Below are 21,064 nucleotides of genomic sequence, written 5' to 3' on the forward strand. Positions count from 1 at the left end.
TCTAATAAAGTAACCATCGCTTCAACAATTATATTGGGGCAGGGCTTTTTACTTGATGTGTTTAATTACTTGTGTAATATTTTGCAAAAACGATACACTCCTACACAAGATTTTGTGGTAATTTAGCTCATTTTAAGGTTGGAATCTAACATATGAAGAAGAAAAAATTGAATAACGACAAAGATAAAAGTCAATGATTATTGCTCATTGGACTATAGGTTAAAGCCTTTTGCACTTGCGAAGTGTACTTTAAACCATCTTAAGGATAAACTGACCTAAAATTGAGGTGAAAAAACCCCTTCCTAATTTCCTATACTTTACCTAATTAACTAATATTTATATTTATATTTATATATGAGTGCTAATTGGGTTGTTAACCAATGATTATCTGCTTCATACTTTGAGATATGATCACGGTCAATGTGGGATCTACATTGAGGCTGTCCACAATTACAAAATTGATGTTAAAATTGCTTTGCAGTCCTGCACGGTGCGATTTAGTGGTAAATATAAGCGAATTAAATAATTTTCACCATAGATAAAAAAAAATACTGTAGGTGGTTTTCTATCTTGATGAATAGAGTTATACGATACTTATGTCCATTGATGAATAATGTTAAGTAACTGATGTAACAATTAAATCCTACACCACGCATAAAAAATAATCGGACTAATTCACACATTCTCTTCTATATGGGAGGTGGGGTTAGGACTCGACTCTATTATCAGGAGCGGATCTATACTATTTGGTATGAGTTCACGTGAATCTTGTAATTTTTCTCCAAATTTTATATTTGCTATACATGCAAGAATATTTAACTCGCAAATCAGTTCATTAATTCCAATTATTACTGTATATTAACTTGAAATCACTGTAAATATTTATAAATTTCAAATTCTCAATCCGTTCCGCCAATAATTTGACATACAACATAGAGACGCATGTGTGCATGACAGACACAAGGAGAATATTGGTACAGACTCACGAGGATGTTTTTTTGGTGATTTAATGGTGCAGGACGATATGTTTGGAATTTTTTTCCTAGAACAAATTTCTCAATTATTTTGTGAATTTTGGAGGCTTGAACCTGAGCTCGTTTGGCCATAAAATTTGGAAGCTTTTTCTTTTTAAAAATTTTATTTTTAAATATCTGTTTTTTTATAGTTTGAAAACAAAATCTTCAAATCCCCAAAACAATTCTAGAATACATTTTAAATTTTTTTACTCGCAAAACTTTAAATTCTTTTCAAGTAGAATGCATGTCGAACACAATTTCAACTTTCAAAAATTAATTTATTTTTTAGTTTTAATCAAATTTATATTCAAAGTATTAGCTCAACGGCACTGATGTGACATTTTTTCGTGTGTGAAATTCAATCAAGAATCATAGAAGTTTACTCTTATTAAAAAAAAAAATCATTGGATTTTGCCGTAATTTTCCCTTGATAAGTGATGAAGTTTGAGTGACATTTCTCTCGTACATTTATACAAGAAATCAATCCTTATTGTCAAGACTTTGTAATGTATTTTTCCAATGCACTAGTATTTTAGATATTTTAATCAACCATATACCCTTTTCTATCTAATCATTTGGCTAAAAAGAAAAATGAAAAAGTAAATAAAACAACATACTTTATACATTCATTTCTTAGCTATGTGTTGAGTATTGAGATTTTGATAATTAACAAAGTTTTGTTTAGATGCAATGTTTGAAGACCCAGATCCTCAACGAAGCTGCTTCACTGTTCTAAGAACTAGCTCCTTGGGGCAAAGGACCATCTCCTCTGATTGATGATTGATAACTTTATTTCAAAGTTACCCAGGTCCGAATTTGGTGGAAGAAGGCTGCTACATGTGATAAGGGTTGTTGCCTAAGAAGATACGAATAATTCAATGAAAGACAAGAGTTCCAAAACTTGTGGAGTCCTTGGAAAGTCCTATCAAAATAAGAAGCTGACTATACATAGGACTCCTAGAAGATCTTGAAGTCCAAGCGTTTAAATACTATCTATTTTGGACTTCTGAGATTATCCTTTTACACATCAACTGAAGAACTATATTTTATTCATTCTAGTCGAGTACCAATATTGTGTTCTTCTTGAGTTAGTCTAGTGAATGTGTTTTAGAAAATCGAGTTGTAATCAAGTGTCAAAAATAATTAGTGAATTGGAGTGAGTGTTTGCTTTACAAGTTAGAGTAACTTATAAATCAAATAGTCGTAGTAGGAGTACTGGAGAGTATTGAATTACAGTCTTGTAATTGCTATATTTTGGCTCATTGTTGTAGTCGAGTTGAAGTTGATAATCCTACGTAGTAGGTCATGATTTTTGCACCTTTTGAGCCAGGTGATTTTTCACGTTAAAATCATTGTGTTTACTTTACTACTTATTTCACTTCACGTTTAAGGAACACAGTAAAGAATCAAGTTCTATAGTAACTCATGCGGGCACTCAAATTAACAATTGGTATCAGAGCAGGTTTTCTCACATACACGACTAACACCTAGAGAGATCTTGGAAGCAAGATGAATGCTCCACCCAGAATTAATGAAGGACAATTGATCGCGTCCAATTGCACACCTCAAAAGAAGTATGAAACAGTTGAATGCAATAATAAAAAAAGGTTTGTATATTTTAGGGGTATATATTTTAATGCACGTGATTAAATTGGGGGTATATATTTTAATGCACGTGATTAAATTATTTTGATTTGCACTTCCACAATAAGGTTTGTATGTTATTTCTAATTTTACACTAAAGATTGCAGAATAAAGAAAGAAGACTAGGATAATTGTTTTTGAGGTTTTTCAAATTAATAAAAAGCCTAGGGTTGTGACCATTACCTAGGTATTTTTCTAATGGGATAAAGACCTTAATATTTATTTTATTGTTCGGGTGTATTATAACTATCAACTCTTTATTACCCACTCAATACCTCTCGGCCAGAGAGTGGTTTTGCCCAATTTGACTTTCTCAAGACCAAATGGGTATCACACAAAACAGTTGATAAACTCTCAAGTTGGGTTATTACTATCTCTAGGTTGAACCCTTTTAATTGGGTTAATCAGTCTCTCGATTGAACCAACTCCTTGTTAGCCAAGTTTTCCTAGACTAAGTCTCTCTTTCTCAAGTACAGACTAAGTCAAATATGCATGAACTAATATTTACAACCATTAATTCCACAAATTAAAGCATGAACTAGGCTAAATAAAAAATACTCAATCATAAACAAGCACTAAATTAGATACCCATAAGGTTTACACACTAGGGTTGGGTCACAACCTTAGTAAAAATCTAGCTACTCATGCTTGGGTTTGAAGAAAAAGAAGAAGAAAGACTAATTAAACTTATAATGTAAGTTAACATAATAAAATCTATTGTAGAATACACCAAAATATAGTAAACTTCCAAAAGAGGCAAAGAAAAACAGCTACAGTAATTGTTGATGTCAAAACTTGACCTAATTTCGTGAAACTCTTCTATTTATACAAGTCAGAAAATTTTGGACAAAAATGCCCCTCGGGAGGTTATGCGGCTGCATAATTCCATGTGCGGTCCGCAGACTTCTTCATCTGGCAGGAGCTGGGATTCTGCAGCAGCACAAATCTGACCTGCGGCCGCGAGGCAACATTTCTGCGGTCCGCAGATTATGTCTGCGATCGCTAACCAGTCTTTTGCGGTCCGCATATTTATGTCTGCGGCCACAAGGCATTTCTTCTGCGGCCGCATAATTCTTCTGCGGTCCGCAATTCACAGGGACTCGGGAGTTGAAAATTTGCACACTCTCCAAACTTGAGTCCTAGCCCAGCTCTTGTGGCCGCACAATTCATGTGCGGTCCGCAATTTGTTCAAATATCTGCTGAATTTTGCTTCTTTGTTTGCGGCCGCAGGTGGAATTCTGCGGTCCGCAATTATTTTTGCGGATCGCACATTGTATGCTTATGTACCCTTTTGTTGCTTTGTGCTTGGACTACTCCTCTTTGAGCCGGATTTCATCTCGGGAGTCCAACTTACAGCATCCCTGCAATTTTGCTCATTTTATTAGTTTAGGGAACACAATTTAATACTTTTAGACTAAAACAAAAGCTAAAAAGGTGCTAATAAGTAGTCAAAATTCCCACTTATCAACTCCCCCAAACTTAAGTCTTTGCTTCTCCTCAAGCAAATAATTTAGTTCCCACCTGCACAAGTTAAGGGTCATTTCAGCAAGTCAAAAGTGAGCCATTCACACATCAGTTGGGACCAACAATTACCCACATTACTTATGTATTATCAACAAGGCGACAAGTTAAACATTTATGCATATATAGTTCTAATATGACACTTGAGCATCAAGAGTTAACTTTACTCATCAAGGAAGCTCGCTCTCTCATGTAGGTCATTGTGGATCCCAAACTCCTCCTCCTCTACTTTCTATTTGCCTAGCTCACCAAAGAATTTTAGCACGCAATCCAAAGATTTATGAAAGGTTCACTCGTCTCTCTCAACAGAATGTCACAAGTACGACTTCAAGTACTATAGGCTTGCCCCTCATGTAGATCGCCACTAATGTAAGCTCACTCGGCTCGAGATCAAATATGACTTCTTTTGGGATGTAATGAAGGCTTTTGGATTAGGGTTGGATACAATATGGTTGAGTGGTTACACCTTTCCTTAAGCACTCCATCTTTTTATTCTCGGCTCATACCTTGCCAATTCTTTGAGGTATTTTCTTTTCCTTGGGGGACTAGAGAGACTTAACATCACTCTTTCTTGATCATTATATTCATATTTCTCCATGTTTGGGATCATTGCCTTTCTTTGAATCCCTTCAACTCTTCTACTTATTCATTTTGTTGCATTTTTCTTTTTGTTCTTTTCTTTTCTTTTTCTTTTCTTCTCATCATTTCTTTTTCTCTTTTTGTGCCTTGATACCTTTTTCCACTTCCTCATCTCTCCTCCAAACTTATGTTTTTAGCCATTTGTTTCACATGAGTGATAAGAAAATCTCGGGTTCCAAAAGAGGTTCACAATAAAACGGGCAAAGGATTATAACATGGTTTTCAAATTCGGTTGCTATAAATACTCTAACAATGTGGGTGACACATAGTGAATCTCAAAAATTAACCCATAGATGAATTGTGGTAGTGAGCCACGTGGAACTTAGTTCGAGGAGGGGATTATTGAGTGTGCGAACAAAGTTTCATATTAGTAGCCCAAACGTTTGGGAGCTTACTTATAAGTTGTAGGGATCTCTTAATGGGAGTAGTCCTAATTTTTTGTTTGTGAAGTGTATACCAGTTGTATTGTTAGTTGTCCAAAGGACCAGACCTGACTGTTGGGACAAGCTGGTATATTGTCTTCATAGTGAAATATTTATAGATATTTAGTAAAGTTTTTAAGAGATTTCTTACCTTTCTATACTACATATGAAACTTTATTACTCTTCCTAATCAAGTTTTAACTTAATTACATGGCCATATATAATTTACCAATTATATACAAATTAGTTTTAAATGTCTAATCATCTCAGAGGTGGGTGACGAATCAACCGCTTCTACCCCCGTTCCTCTCACATCACAGCTTGCTCTCTCTCTCTCTCTCTCTCTCTCTCTCTCTCTCTCTCTCTCTCTCTCTCTCTCTCTCTCTCTCTCTCTCTCTCTCTCTCTCTCTATCCCTCATTCATGTTGTACAATTAGTGTTCAAATTGAAATTATCAATCAATAACTTAGCAATTTTCTCATTCATGTTACACAATTGGTGTTCAAATTGAAATTGTCAATCAATAAATTTTGAAGGTGTTTGACCCTCAACCATTGACAGCGACTAAAAAGCTTTGAAGCTTTGAATTCGATTTTGGGTTTCAAAAACCATTATTTATTTGGATTGGGTGTTGTTGCAAACAATTGGAAATATTGTTTGGAGTTTATATCATAATTTTGAGGGTGTTTGTTGTAGATTAGACTTGATTTTGACTGAATTTCAGATTGAAACTCGAAGAAGAAGAAGAACGCATGGCATACAATATACTTACGAACTATAGTAAAGTTGTATTCAACTAGCTTCTTCTTTTTTTGAGTGCGCGTCTCCAGATCGGGTCTCGCGCCATCACTCTGCTATTGCCATATTCGTTCTGCTGAACCTGAGCTCTAATACCAGTTGTTAGGCTAAACCAGCCCAAAGATACTCTTCACACGGTATGATATAGTCTGCTTTGGACCAAGCGTGCACGATTTTTCTCAAAAGGCCTCACACCATTAAGAGATTCATACACTTTATATGTAGGCTCCCTATCTTTTCAGCTATCAATATGAGACTTTGTTTACGCATCCAACATAATGTATACCCATAATTTTTAAGAGTTGCAAATAATAGAAAAATGTTGCTGCTTTTAGGCCTATAAGAACAAAGATATTCAAATACTCATTTCTTTTCTTGACCAAAATAAACGATTTTTTAGTGGCAAAAAAAAAAAAAAGAAGAAGAAAAATCAGATGCAACTTGCAAGGCTGAGAAATTTTGATGGGTAATTTTCAATTCGAGAAAATTTTCAGTTCGTATGTTAATATATAGAGGATTTCTACAATGAAAAATCTCAAGGGTCTTCAAAAAGTTTCAAGGACAAATGCGAAAAGGCATTTAAGAAGTAAAAATAAAAAATTCCATAGGTCAATCTTTTGTCCAGCACATGAGTCGAATTCACCAAAATAATTATTTCATTGTTTTGAAGGTTAATGGTGCCTTTTCATTTTTGTTGCGTTTTAAGGTGTATTTGATTTATTTGAGTGATTTTAAAGATTAATATTTGACTTATTTATTTTCTATTTGGATCACCATATTTTCATTCTATAGTTTTTTCTTCATCTAAGTTGTTTACCCATAAAACGGTACAGTTAAATTTATACGTGGTTTCTAGACAAGTAAATTAATTTGATCCTGAAATAATAGATGAATTATATAAATATGCAATACTTAACCTTGAGATGGGGACGAAATAGCAGAAATAATAGTTCCGGGAGCAGGGCTTCCGGGCACAACAACAATAAACTCAAAAAGCAAGAAGATAAGATTATATTAAGTTTTGAATAGAGTGTAGCGTATATTTGTCAGAAAATTCGTGTCATTTACAATGATAATAGAGTTCACTATTTATAGCTGCACGCCTGCACCTAGGGAACAAAGTCCTAGGATTAAGCCCTTCTTTAATGTCAATTATGAGGGTCATTGAAGAACATGTAACGACGGGCATGAATGTAATATTCTTTGTAACGAGTAGTGTACTTAATGCTATAGAATATTCTTCATTAAATGCTACCGGGTGTCAGACATTTATTTCATCTTTATGAGTGTCATTCTTTCCGGTAACAGATGGAATAGTTGTCTTCGGTTTCAGCTATCCTCTGCCTTCGGCTCCACGTGTCACTTCCCTATGCGATCATTTAATATAACATATTTTATCCTATACAGATAGTCCCCCTGTTTTCCGGTGGCATAGCTTATTTCTACCAAGGCATATTTTAACCTATGCCTTGCTAGAAATATTATTTTTGGCAAGAAATTTACTGACCCCTCTGAAAAGTTTCTGACGATTGATTAGACGCACGTCTCTCCGCATTTAATGCCCCGAACACGCGTCATCCCACGATTCAGTATAACTTTTGTCAGCTATCGAGGTAATTATGGCCACGAGTTTAGATGCCTAAACCTTTACTTATATGCATCAACCTCCTTCATTCTCACTTCATAATTCTTCAAACTCTCTCAAACTCTCGTCATTCAACTTGTACTTTGTTCTTCAATCTTTCTTTAATTTTCTTCATAAGAAAAAAGCTTTTCCTTCTTCGCTAACATAGAATGGCTTCTTCTTCTAAAAACCGTAATTCCTCAAGGAACAAAGGCAAAGACGATGAGGCTGCTCCTCCTATAGTGAGTACCATCATTCCCAGAAGTCTCGTCACAACTAAGGACTTCGAAGAGAAATTTCCTTCTGCTAATCCTCGTATATGGGCCGTTGGCAGATACCCTTATTCCATCCATCCTTTTAGTATTCTTGTTGTGAAGGAAGATTGGCATTGCCAGGATTTAGACATTATCGCTCCGGATCTGGCGGAGCGGGTAACCTTACCCAAGAAGGGTTTTACGTGTTTCTATACGTATCCCTTCACTTTGGGGACGTTTTCTCTGAGTGGAGTACTTGACTCCGTTATTGTGGAGTTCTGCCTCCGCTACTAGGTGTGTTTGGCACAAGTAAGTCCTTCCGTATGGAGGACAATTGCTTGTCTTCGGTGCATGTGCCAAGAAATGGGAGAGGAGCTATCCCTAGCTCACGTGATGAACCTCTATTCCCCCAAGATCTTCCGCGGGGGAATGGTAAATTTCAGCAAACGTGGCTATCATGCTCTACTATCTAGTATAGATGATGACAACAAACGTGGGTGGATGGAACGGTTCATTGCAGTTGCCACCAATGATATTATTCTAGCAACGCATGGCTTCATCCTTTCCGAAATCATGGAACCGCACTCGTAAGTTCCTTGTTTAATCTTTCTTTCATTAGAGATCATCTTATATCATTATTGACCCTCCTTCTTTCGTCCGTTTCAAAAACTCGATAGGTACCACCTAGGGTTGAAGGCTTTGACCAGTGGGTCCAGAAAATCTTGGACGTCACTATGCCCGAAACCCGTACGTGCAAAGAACTGTCCCCTAAATACGGGTGAAAGGCCAAAAATTATGGTAACTCACACTCGTCTCGTCTTTTGCTTTTTGTGTGAGTAAATTGATTAATCCTTTCTCTCTTTACTGAATTCAAGTCTACCCCAGGGCTCGGTTGTCATCCTCGAGGAGGACATTTTGGTTGATCTTGCTGATGCGGCGAGGCTACTTCAGGAGGCGTTTACTCGAACAGGCGTCTCCGAGCCTGCTTCGAGTGCTAGTGCTTCTTCTCGGAGTCCCCGATCGGAGAACAAGCAACTAAAGAGAAGGCGTTCCTCCGCGGCCGGGGGAAAGAATAAGAGGGCGAAAAATGCCTCCCCTGAGTCATCTCTGAAAGTCGTGGTGACGAGCCCTCCGCCCAGGCCGGCCATAGATACCGTGATGATAGATGATGATGGAGAAGCCAGCGAGGAGGGGGCTTTTCTACACATAAGACGACGACCTTCCTCAGCTCAACAAACTACTCAATCTGTTGAATTAATTACACCAACCGAGGATGATGCCATGGCTCTCCGGGGGGAGGTTGAGATGGTGGAAAATGCCAACTCCCATTTCCAGATCCCAGTCACTGCGCTCCCTGCCATCTTCGGTTGACGAGCAACCTACAATCAGCACTACATTTGCCGCACCTGCTTCTCACACTTCAACGCCATCAACTTCATCTCCTTCTTCACCAACTCTTCCACCAGCAACTGCTACATCATCTCCACCTGCCGCATCTATCCGAGAAGAGGTTGTTCCTCTCCCCCAATCCCAAGTTCATGGGTGTTTGGAGAAAAATTACGCTGCCCCCTCAGAAGACCCGCAAGAGAGGAGGAGTTTTACTCTCTTAATCTCTACCGGATGCAATATGTTTTCCTGGACGGTGGACCGAGCGGGATCAACTTTTGGCCGAGCGGGACCAAACTGTTGCTCGCCTCTCAGAACTTGAAGCCAAAGCTGATGAGGCTGTTATGTTGGAGGCTCGTTTGCAGCAAAGCAAGCAAGAAGTAGAGACCCTTAGCCAAGAGATCGCCCCGCTGAGGGTTCAATTTGAAGAGGCTAGGGCCAAATAGGCTGAAGTCTATAATGTCATTCTTGCTGCATCCGATCGCGAGGTTGTTTCCGCTGAAAGATTAACTAAATTGGAGGCAGCCTTGAACTCCAAAACTGAAGATCTTGCTGTTGCCGAGGTGAAACATGCCCAACTGGAGGAAAAGTATAAGAGGACCATTGAGCATAACAGATTTTTCAGCTCTCTTGTCCGCGATCTCGATGTTAGCCTCCGGTCCATTAGATCCGCACGGGAAAATCTTCCTGCCGAGGTTGACCAACTTAAAGAAGAACTCAAGTGTCGAGCAGCTTCCCTCATTGTTAAAAAAACATATATTATGTACAGCATGGGGAGAAAGACCTTGGTAGACGCTAAAGCGGGTGTCATTGACTTTGACGCCGAAATCGCTAAAGCCCGTGAGCTGGAGTCAGCTGCTAAAAGGGGTCTTCTGGCCTTCCGGTTCTTCTGGTTCTGATTCCGAATCCTCGGGAACTGAAGAGGAACCGGAAGGCGAAGATGTTGAAGGCCAAAATGATAAAGGTCAAGATATCGAGCCGGTAGCGGATCTACCCACTTCCCTTGGGGGCGTATATGCTTCTCTTCCTTTGGGTTCCAGAGATGCAACAGCTTAGATTTTCATTTCTTTTCCCAACTTTTCTACTTGTGTCATTTTGGCACATTTATTGTAAATAAAAATACCTTTTTCTCAAGTATTGCATGAGTCTTTCTGCGTTCTTTTGTTTGAATATTTATGCAAGTTTAATATTTGCGTTCTTTCTTGCTTAAGTATTTTGCGCAAGTTTTACTATTTGCGTCTGACTATACAAAGCTTTGGGTGTATTTTTTCCCGAAAGCATTTGGATTTCGGGCATAAGTTCTTCCAAAATCAACCCTTTATCGTGAGGGTTTTGTAAGAGAGGGCCCTCTTATGTTTACGGTGCTCTTGAAGAGGATATCTCTTGTTCATTACGACACTAGAAATTCATCGTTCAGACAAGAAATAAGATAGAAATAAAAGGACTTTACTTTACTCCTTCCACTTTCAAAAAGTACATAAGCATTCGTTATGCTAAAAAGAAATTGCTAACTTATACAACTTATTTCGATGGGGTTGGCCGCGCAGTCCCTGGTCCCGATGACACAACTATGTTCTCGTTTTTTGTATTTCGGTCGATGTGGCAGTCATTATTACTGTATCCTCATATCATTCCCCCCCAATGTTCGAATGCAAAGAATACAAATTTGAACACTGGAAGTTTTGCACCTTCGAGGATTCCACTAATGAATTGCTAGATAATCTTCAGCTCAGTAAAAAACTTTACTTCCCCTTAGGAATTTATGCTATCGAGCCAAAGACTATCTAACAATCCCCTAGTGTCTTGCACTTGTTAACGGTTGGTAACCTTTGTTCGATAGCAAACTTAACTTCCCAGTAGGAACTTTGCTACCGAGCAAAAGATTATCTAATCGTCCATGTGGTTCTTCGCTTGTGTGCCTTGTTATTAGAAGGTCTTATTGCTGTTGTTGAAATTTTTCTTCGTAGTATATTTTTCGTTGTTTTCTAATTAAAAATCTTGCCAGAAAAACTCAATTGGGACAAAAATTGGACGAAAGGAAAAATAGTGCAGCACATACTTTCAGTACAGGTGATGTTCATCGGCAATAATATCTCTTGAGGTGTGCCGCATTCCAGTTGCTTGGCAACTTTTCTCCATCTTGATTCCCCCACTCGTATGAACATTTCCATGTGATAGCTGAAACCCAGTAGGGGCCTTCCCACGTTGGACCTAGCTTCCCTGCATTGAGTTCTATGGTGTTCTAAGTCACTTTCCTTAGAACCAAGTCTCCTACTTTGAAATAACGGAGGTTGGCTCTGCGATTATAATATCTTTCTATTCTCTGTGTTTGAGCTGCCATCCTTATATGCGCCAAGTCCCTACGCTCATTGAGCACTCCAAATTAACTAATATTGCTTCGTTGTTTGATTCTTCATTTGCCTAGAAATATCTCAAGGTAGGCTCCCCTACTTCCACCAGGATCAAGGCTTCTGCTCCGTACACAATGGAGAAAGGAGTCTCTCCTGTGCTCGATTTGGCCGTTGTTCGGTACGCCCATAGCCCTCCAGGCAGTTCCTCGGGCTATTTACCTTTAGCTTCTTCTAATCTCTTTTTGAGATTTTGTATAATCACTTTGTTCATTGATTCCGCTTGACCATTTGCGCTCGGATGATAGGGTGAATATGTGATCCTTTTGATTTTCAAGTCTTCAAGGAACTTTGTGACCTTTGAACCTATAAACCGTGGCCCGTTACCGCAGGCTATCTCTTTTGGTATTCCAAATCTAAAAATTATGTTCTCCCATAAGAAATCCACCACTTCACGTACGTCGATCCTCTGATAAGGACTTGCTTCAACCTACTTAGAAAAATAGTTATTTAAAATCAAAAAAAATCTTACCTTACCATGGTCCGGCGGCAGTGGTCCGACGATATCCATTCCCCACTTTATGAACGGCCATAGAGACAAAACTGAGTGCATTGGTTATGCTGATTGATGTACTAGTGGTGTGTAGCGTTGACACTTATCGCATTTTTGTACGAAAGCTTTGGCGTCTTGTTCCATTCCTCCCCTTACCAACTTTAGTACTAAGGAGTTTGCGCCCGACTGATTTCCACATATCACTTCGTGGATTTCTCGCATAACATAATTAGCTTCGGAGGCTCTTAAGCATCGGGCCAGCGGGCCTTGGAAAGATTTCCTATACAATTGGCCTCATTTGAAGCTTTATCGTGTTGCTTTAGTGCGCAGCGCCCGGGATGTCTTGGGGTCTTCAGGTAACTTCCCGTACTCGAGATAATCAATGATCTCATTCTTCCAGTACCAGACCAAATTAGTCATATTTACCTCATAGTAGCTATTTGCATCCCGAACCAAGGTTAGCTAATGCGTCTGCTTCTGAGTTTTCTTCCCTCGGGATGTTTGACCACTCCCGGAATCTAGCAAGCAAATCATGAACCTTCACTACGTATTGTTTCATGCGCTCCTCCTTGGCTTCGAAGATCACGTAGACCTGATTTACCACCAGCTGGGAGTCGCATTTGATTTCTATGATCACAGAATCTAGTCCCCAGGCCAATTCCAGTCCTGCAATCAAATCTTCATACTCAGATTTGTTGTTACTCAAAGGGACCATTCTTATGGCCTGCCTTAGGGTTTCTCCCGAAGGCGTGGTTCATACTATGCCAAGTCCAGACCCTTTTACTGTGATGACCCAAAATGAAATCTTTAAATTTAATAAGTAATTCCGTGTTCTAAGACCTCAAAAAACACTAATTATCACTCCTCAACTTGCATGCACAGTCCATATAATTTCCCGAAAAGTTTTTAATAGAGCTTTAAAACTCAACTGAGTTGACTTTGGTCAACATTTTGAGCAAACAGACTTGGATAAGTGTTTTGACAGTTTTGGTAGGTCCGTATCGTGATTTGGGACTTAGGCGTATGCCCGAAATCAAATTCCGAGGTCCCTAGCCCGAGATATGGAATTTTGATGAAACCTTAAACGTTTGAAAGCTTAATGATTTTTAAGAATTTACTGATGTTGGACTTATTGACACCGGGTTCGTATTTTGGTTTCGGAGCCTGGTATAGGTCCAGTATAATATTTATGACTTGTCTGCCGAATTTGGTGAGAAACGGAGTTGATTCGACGTGATTCGGACGTCCGGTAGTGAAAATATAAGTTTTAAGTTTTCTTAAAAATTTCATTCGATTTGGGGTTCAATTCGTAGTTCTAGGTGTTAGTTTGGCGATTTGATCGCGTGAGCAAGTTCGTATGATGTTTTAGGACTTGTGTGCATATTTGGTTTGGAGCCTCGAGGGTTCGGGTGAGTTTCGGATAGGCTACGGAATGATTTTGAACTTAGAAAATCTGGTTTTTGAGCTTCAGCTGTCATCTGGTTTTCTTCTATGTGATCGCGTGGCTACATCCGCGATTGCGAAGGCTTGTTGAACACTGGTGGAAATTTGTACTATGCGATCGGATAGTATTGTACGTGATCGCACAGTTGGAGAAGCTAAGGCATCGCGAACGCATGGGAAAAGCCGCATTCGCGTAGAAGGAATGAAGCAAAAGCTTAAGCACAAAGTTTGTGCTATGCGATCGCACAAGGTCGTCCACGATCGTGGAAGGCTGAGAAGCTGTGCTTCGCGTTCGCATAAGCCATTATGCGTTCGCGTAGAGCAAAAAGCTAGGCAGTAAAAATGTGCTTCGCGATCAGAAAGAGTAAAATGAACCTTGGCAAAAGTTGTTCTATGCGATCGCGAACGAATTTCCACGATCGCGATGAGTAAAAATCTGAAAAAACACAACTTAAGTTCTGGAAATGGAATTTCGACCCATTTTCAACCATTTCCAATTTTTGAGCTCGGGTAAGGCGATTCTTTGGCGATTTTTATGGGAATTTATTGGGGTAAGTATTCCTTATCCTATATTGATTATCTTTCATGATTCCATACTCATTTAAATCATGAATCCGTGAATTTATGGAAGAAAAATTATATTTTTATAAAATCTTCCAAAAATAAAAATTTAAGATTTGATGGTCCATTTGACATCGGAATTGGATAAATTTTATATGGTTGAACTCGTATCGGAACGGGTGTTCGAATTTCGTAAGTTTTTCTGAGATTTGAGATATGGGTCCCACTGTCGAATATTTTAATTAATTTCGGATTTTTATCCCAAAAATTAATAAATTCATATGGAATTAATTCATATAATTCGTATTGAGTATATTGAATTGTTTATGAATAGATTTGAATCTTTTGGAGAGAAATTTAAAAGGAAAAGTTGTGGTCGAGTAATTGATTGAAATTTGTAAAGCGAGCTAAGTGTTGTGGTTAACCTTGACTTGAGGGAATAGAACCTTTAAACTATTTGTTATGTGAAATGCATGTGAACGACGTATAGGCGAAGTGACGAGTGTCTATACATTGTGAAATTAATTGTTTGCATAATTATTTAAAAATCATAAATTGTTCTAAGGTAAGAATTAATTATTTTAATAATTATTTCTTTCCTATTCTTTGACAAATATTAATTCTTGAATTCCTGCAATAATTGTTACATACTATTTGATTTATGTGTATTAATTGCTACTTGACATTTAGCATATTAAATATTAAACTACCTATTTTCTCCCTGATTTCCTTAATAAATTATTATTTGTCATTGTTTGTTTTATAATTAAATCATAATTATTGTATGCTTGTTGTCTTAAAATTTTGTATTAATTATTGCATTTATTGGGGCAATTTCTTCTATAAGAATTGGTAAATGTATATATTGGAGGAGAGGGTTGGACGCCGCAGTAGAATTTATTGAATTATATATTGGGGGATCGGGTTGCACGCCGCAACGGAAATAAAAGCAATATATATATATATACACACACACACACACGGATTGCACGCCGCAATAGACTTATTTAAAAGTCAATATTAGGGGATCGGATTGCACGCCGCAATAGACTTATTTAAAAGTCAATATTGGAGGATCGGATTGCACGCTGCAACATACTTATTTAAAAGTCTATACATACTTTATTAACATAAATATATGAGAGGATTGAAAATGAATATATTGTGGGAGCGGTTTGTACGCTGCAACGGAAATTGGTTGAAATAATAATGGGTTATGACTGCTGAGTTGGCTTCAATTATTATAAATGAGTTAATCGATTTATTTCTATTATTTGTTGTTGTTGTTAATATTGCGTACAGGTTAATGTAAGTGACCCGCCTTAGCCTCGTCACTACTTCGTCGAGGTTAGGCTCAGCACTTACCAGTACATGGGGTCGGATGTACTGATACTATACTCTGCACTTCTTGTGCAGATTTCGGAGTTGGTCCCAGCGGCGTACCATAGACTTGCTCGAATTTCAGCTACCCAGAGGAGACTTGAGGTATAACTGCACGACGTCCGTAGTTCTGAAGTCCCCATCTACTTTACTTTAGCTGTGTGTTTGTTTTCAGATAACTTTATTTTATTCAGACCTTTATTTGTATTATTCTAGAAGCTTGTGCACTTGTGACATCAATTCTGAGATGGTATTTGGACACCGTTATTTGTATGGATTATTCACTACATTTCAAACTTTACTTCCGCATTTGTTTCTTTGTTATTAACAAATTTAAAAAAATATTTTTAAAATGGAAAATATTATTCTAACGTTGGCTTGCCTAGCAAGTGAAATGTTATGCTCCATCACGGACCGAAGGTGAGAATTTCGGGTCGTGACATTTACGTTGGAAGCTCCGTCCGTAAACAGGGTCCAAACTCCTAATATCGGTTCTCACACCATCACTGCTTCTTTGGTTGCCAGAGGCAATAATCCCGGACTAAAATTGGCCACAAAGTCAGCCAAAATTTATGGCTTAACCGCAGCCCTATATTTATATTCTATGTCAAATCCACTCATTTCAACGGCCCATTTGGCCAGCCTACCCGAAAGTTTGGGTTTATGAAGAATATTCCGCTGGGGAAAGGTGGTTACCACAACTATCGGGGTGACATTGGAAGTGAGGCCTTAGCTTCCGAGCAGTGACTACGAGAGCTAAGGCCACCTTCTCCAAATTCGGGTAGCGTGTTTCTGCTTCCATTAAAATTCTACTAATGTAATAAATGGGAGATTGCATACCTTCGTCCTCACAGACTAAAACGGCGCTTACCGCTGCCATCGAGGCTGCTAGATAGATTAACAAATTTTCGCCTAGTAGTGGAGGGCTTGACAAGTACCTCTCCAAATCCCTCAAAGCCTGCTGGCATTACGGGGACCATTCAAAGTTGTTCTTCTTTTTGAGTAGCGCAAAGAAATAGTGGCATTTCTCTGATGACCGGGAAATGAACTTGCTCAAAGCGATCAATCTCCTTGTGAGCCTTTGAATCTCTTTCATGCTAGATAGCTGGTCCGGGATTTCTTCGATGGCTTTGATTTTATCTGGGTTAACCTCAGTCCCCCTTTGTGACACCAAAAATCCTAGGAACTTGCCGGAGCTGACCCCGAACACGCACTTGTCGGGGTTAAGCTTCATGTTATGCTTCCTTAGGATGTCAAAAGTTTCTTGTAAATGTTTAAGATGATCACCTGCATTCAAAGACTTAACAAGCATATCGTTTATATAAACTTCCATGGTTTTCCCTATCTGATTTTCAAATATCTTATTTACGAGCCGTTGATAAGTGGTTCCGGCGTTCTTTAGCCCGAAGGGCATTACATTATAGCTATATATGCCAAAATTCGTTATGAACGGAGTTTTTTCCTGATCCTTCGGGTTCATCTTAATTTGGTTGTACCCGGAGTAAGCATCAAGGAAACTAATTAACTCGTGCCTGGCCGTTGCATCAATCATTTGATCGATGTTTGGCAGTAGGAACGAGTCCTTTTGGAACGCCTTATTCAAGTCCTTATAGTCTACGCACATGCAAAATTTATTGTTCTTCTTAGGAACTACTACTACGTTAGCTAGCCAGTCCGGATACTTTACCTATCGGATCGAACCGATATCAAGTATGCAATTTACCTCTTCATTGACGAATTTATTTCTGGCCTCGGCAATGGACGTTTCTTTTGTCTCATCGGAGAAATGCTGGGATCCGAGCTTAGCTTGTGTACGTCCACTTCCGTCGGGATACCTGTCATATCCGCATGACCATGCAAAACAATCGACATTAAATTTAAGAAATTCAATAAATCCAAACCTGAGCTCGGGGTGCAGTTCTGTCCCCAAGTGGAATTTTCTCTCCAAGAACTTTTCGAACAATGCGATTTGCTCAAGATCTTCCGTTATGGACTTCGTTGCGTCCTTCTCTTCTGGTACCTTGAAATATCTAGGCACCTGATAAGATTCTAACGCCTCTTCCCCCTGGTTGACCTCACTTGATTCAGGAGCAGGCACCGATTCCTGTAATTTCTATGTCGCATGCTCCTTCCCTTTGCTTCTGGAGACCGAAATCGCATTCATCTCCCTCCTTGTCTGTTGATCGCCTTTTATCTGTTTAATCCCCTCGGGAGTTGGGAATTTCAGCTACTGACGATACGTCGATGGTACAACTTTTATCTCGTGCAACCACGGTCTTCCCATGATAATGTTATAGCCCATATCATCATCCACAACCTTGAAAAAGGTCGTCTTCATCACCCCCTCAGCATTTGTGGGCAGCAGGATCTCTCTTCGGGTTGTCACGCTTGCGAGGTTGAACTCGGCGAGGAGCTTTGTGACTGAAATGATGCTTCCGGTAATTTGGCTTATTCCAATACCCTCCATTGTATAATATTGGCCGAAATCCCTGGATCCACCCGAACATGTTTGATTTTAAAATCTAATACATTTAAAGAAATTACCAATGCGTCATTGTGCGGTAGCAACAATCCGTCTGCATCTTCCTCCGTGAAAGTGATGTCGTCTTCAGCGTCTTCCCAGAGTCTTTTGTTATGGGTTACTGATACCTTTGTCTTTTTTGTTGCCGAGATGGTAACCCTGTTAATATCGTTTCCCCCGAAAATCATGTTGATCATCTGGCGCGAGGGATCTTCTCCTGCTTTTGAGGGTTTCACGTTATCACAATTGCGACCATAATTGTTTCTGGCCCGGTCACTTAAGAATTTCCTGAGATGGCTATTTTTCAGTAGTGTCACCACCTCTTCACGTATATGTCGGTAGTCCCCAGTCCGGTGGCCGTTCGTCCCGTAATATTTGCATCACAAATTAGGGTCCTTCTGGCTGGGAACGGACCTCATCGGCTTCGGGAACCGTACTTCTTTAATGTTCCTCATAACCAATACCGATTCCACTACACTGACATTGAAGTTGTATTTTGATAGTCTGGAGTAGGAAGGATCTCGAGAACCCGAAGTTTCCTTGTTCTGTAATGATCGATTGTTCCGGCCGTGATCAGTTCTTCTATTGGTTATGAACCTGTATGTTGACCGAAAACCTCTGTCGCGTCCTTTGGCCCGTTCATAGGGCAAAAACCGGCCCCTCGAAGATCGTTTATCCGTGTCGAAATCATCTTTTGATTTCTCTTTATTCTTCCCCGACCTTTAACCGACGCTGGGAAGCCGAGCTGATCATCCTCAATCCTTATCTTTGACTCGTACCAGTTGTGAACATCCGCCCAAGTCGTCACTTGGAACTCGAGCAAGCTTTCCTTCAATTTTTGGGAAGCATCAAAACTTCTCGGATTCAAACCCTTGGTGAATGCTTCAGCCGCCCATTCATCCGGAACAGATGAGAGCAACATCATTTTCTTCTGGCATCGGGTTAAGAATTCTCGCAGTAACTCGGACTCTCCTTGTGCAATTCTGAAAATATTACATATATAAAAGTATTTTAATACTTATAGCATTCATTTCATTTCCAAGAAATTTAAATTTACCAACCGACTTCGGTTGGAATTTTTGATTTTAAATATTAAATATTTAATTATACCGACCGATCTCGGTCGAAATTTTTTATTTTAAATATTTTAATAATACCGACCGATTTTGGTCGGAATTGAACAATTTTTAAAAAATGAATAATTAAAATTTTGACCGAAGTCGGTCCCTAATTTAAAAATAATTAAATATTATTTTTAAGAATACCAACCGAATTCGGTCGGTAAGATTATTTTGTGTGATATAATTTGGTCAAAGTGTGTTGAAAATTACCGACGGCTGGTCGAAAATATCGATCGTCTGCGGTCGCTCCCCATTAGCGACTATTATTTTTTCGACAAATTGAAAACGGTCAAAAATCGGTCGATTTTTATTCGATTCCGACCGATTTCGGTCGATTTTTCTGGACGCTTTTTGACAGTTTTTTAGTAGTGCGACACATTATATCCAGTTAGAGTAGACTAACTTGTACAATAATACTTATCTATATGCCTAATAAATACATGCAAAAGCTTTCTTAAAATAAAATTACTGAAACCGTGCACGAAATAAAATCTTTAAATTAAATTATTCTCAATAATTAAAAATACATCAGAATAACAAAGTTTTTGGCATGCATGCCATATGAATTATCATCGATTACAATCCCAAAAGAAGAGTAATTGTCAATGAAATTTCTAAGACACGAAAATGACATAAACACTTGGGACAATTCCCGACTAAAAGAAAGTAAGAGCAACATGACAATTACCACAACATAGAAGTGGTGCCTCACTATATACCTCATAAAAAGAGTCATCCTAGTTATGTTCGCTCAACACGTACCATGCTTTATCCTGAAAAATATGTAAAGTAAGCGAGACCTTGAAGAGGGAACCGCAAGGGTTGAGTACACAATACTTAATAAGTATCATAGACTTTCTCTAACTCAAGTTGTTGGGACAAAACTTTACAAAATAGTGCAATCAACATCCGATATAAGCGGTAAATAATTATATCAATTCATGCTCTTTATAATTTTAAATGAAAAGACTAGTAAAATGTAAACTATGTGATATAAATTTTTAAAACCTTTTTTTTTTGTGAAGAAATTTTTTTTTATTAATCTCCACGAACAGGTACAGTATTCTCAGCTACTTACAATCTGCCTTTCCTATTAGTTCCTTCTAGCTTTCCTATTATATGCTTCATATATAACTTTACATCTGCTTCTAATATCTATAACATGTAAACTATGAACTCTCTAATTCAAACTATGTGTGTTGCTCAGTCATTCCATTTCTTTGTTGCCCTACTTCATATTGAGAAATACTCTTTTCCGCATTTTACACTCTTGCTTTATATGTTCAATCACAAATTCAGGTCGTGGTAATTTGGATTCCCAGTAAGCCAGGTTTCTTGCTTTCCAAATATGATAGACCAGTGCTGCCATAGTTGCAATGATAAAAACCCTGCAGCTTCTACCTTTAGTTCTCCTTGCTAACCTCCTTCATATCCCATTTATGTCCCTTTGTTGCACTCCACTCCCTGTCCAGATGATTATACCTTGTAGGCAAATCAGTGAGAATGTACATTCAAAAAATAAAAGTTCTATGGTCTCTATGTTGGTACCACACATTACACACTTGTCGTCTTGATTAATGCTCATCCTATATAGTCTATCTTTTGTTAGTAGCCATTTATGCATCACCAACCAGCAGATGAAACTATGTTTTGTCATATTTCCTCTGCTCCATATCCGTCTCCACCAAGGCCAATTCTTCTGCTCCCTCATTCTCCAATTGTAGCCACTGCTCACTGTAAATTTGCCTTGAGCATTTAGCCAATTATTTATCACAAAACTAGGTGCAAATGTATATCTTGTAGTGTAGACCTTTTTCCAGTACCAACAATATTC

The sequence above is a fragment of the Nicotiana tabacum genome, chromosome 21 (genome assembly GCF_000715075.1).
Source record: "Nicotiana tabacum cultivar K326 chromosome 21, ASM71507v2, whole genome shotgun sequence".
In the NCBI taxonomy this organism is placed as follows: domain Eukaryota; kingdom Viridiplantae; phylum Streptophyta; class Magnoliopsida; order Solanales; family Solanaceae; genus Nicotiana; species Nicotiana tabacum.